We start from the raw sequence: 1,432 nt of genomic DNA on the forward strand, positions 1-1,432 counted from the left end.
TGACATCCATACAAAAAAGACTGGTAACAACATTCATATCATATCATATCATATCATATCATATCAAGGCGTGCAGGCCTGACGAGGCCTTTTGCCCGCTTGATGTGGGGAAGAAAAAGAGAGTCCCCACATATGTCTGATGCATTTTTCAACATTGAGTGCGCAATGCTTGAAAAATCAATAAATATGTAAATGAGTTTTGTAATTTAAATTTTTCAAATGAATATCAAGATAATTTTTAAATGTATTCACTGTTCCTGCGGAAACAACATCTTGTGACAAATTGTTCCAAACATTTGTTACTCTGTTAGTAAAGAAATGTGCAAATCTGGAAGTTTTAACTGAAACTTTTAATAGTTTGTATGAATGGCCTCTTGTGGTACTGTTCTCATTCAATGTAAACAAAGAGTTTATGGTTCTGCTGTCATATAATCCATGTGTCATTGAATCAAATGATTCACACATAACACACACACACACGAGCTTGAGCGCACGCGCACGCACACACACACACACGCACACACACACACACACACACACACGTAAACACACAACGTATGATTATATGTGTGTATAACAGCACGTGTGTGAATGTGTATGCTATGACGTGAACGGACATGTAGTGCCCAGGCAACACGAACTCAACCCAATAAAACAGTGGCAAATAAAACAAGTTGCGACTCAGTAGGGGCAAGTACTCCTTCTTCCCATGTCCCATTGTCAGAAACCACTCTACTTCCCAACATCTCCCCGATCTCTGGCAAATCCCATTCATAAACAAATCACACCGTACGGTTTGTATTTTAGACCAATCAACAAATCTTTCATCCCTGAGTGCAGCACGATAATGTGAGTGGGTGACTAATCCCCACGATTCCATTGCGCTGCGGACTGCACATTCAACGCATGCAGCGAATGAAAACTTGGGATGTGAAACACAAGGAATCGTGAGAAGGAAACCAACCAAGGAGGATGTTAACAACGCTGAGCGACAGGAAAGTAGTTTCGTGACGATTTTTGGATATGGCGGATTGGTTTTTATCGAGTTGATTCAGGCAAGAAAGAGATCGTCTGCTACAGTGCAAGGTGGGTGCGTGAAAGAGGCGTTCCAAACGTGGATAAATCCGTCCCATTAATTCGAAAAGACGTAAGCTCCAGGGTTGCAACCACTTGTTTTACCCATGAGCAGTTAGCGAGACATTGGAGCTAAAGAAATACAGGCGTACTTTGTGTTCTTTGTATTGAATAGATACTCGTCATTTGTAAACACTGGACTAAACACACACAATGGGTTAACTTAAACGCTTCGGCTTCTAGCGTTGTTCACAGGTTAACAGCAACAGGTAGACATCAACATGCGGTTTAATCGACTTCTGGATGAATTTCTCGGTGCTTCGCGTCCACGAATGCATAGCAAAGTATCTGGTACACG

The 1,432-nt window shown here is 41.5% G+C and overlaps 1 protein-coding gene across 7 annotated transcripts in view; it reads left to right on the forward strand.

The window, feature by feature from the left end:
* Positions 1–744: 744 nt before the first annotated feature.
* The window catches only part of LOC143281953 (unconventional myosin-IXb-like), a 139,531-nt gene continuing 138,843 nt past the window's right edge, over positions 745–1,432 (forward strand). For 6 of the 7 annotated variants that reach the window (XM_076587270.1, XM_076587274.1, XM_076587271.1 and 3 more), the window contains exon 1: positions 746–1,086. The gene's annotated coding sequence lies outside the window, so the exon portion shown is untranslated. Of the gene's footprint in view, positions 1,087–1,432 lie in introns of all 7 variants that reach the window. The other variant, XM_076587275.1, reaches the window with a different exon arrangement.

Source organism: Babylonia areolata, chromosome 5 (genome assembly GCF_041734735.1).
Source record: "Babylonia areolata isolate BAREFJ2019XMU chromosome 5, ASM4173473v1, whole genome shotgun sequence".
Taxonomy (NCBI): domain Eukaryota; kingdom Metazoa; phylum Mollusca; class Gastropoda; order Neogastropoda; family Buccinidae; genus Babylonia; species Babylonia areolata.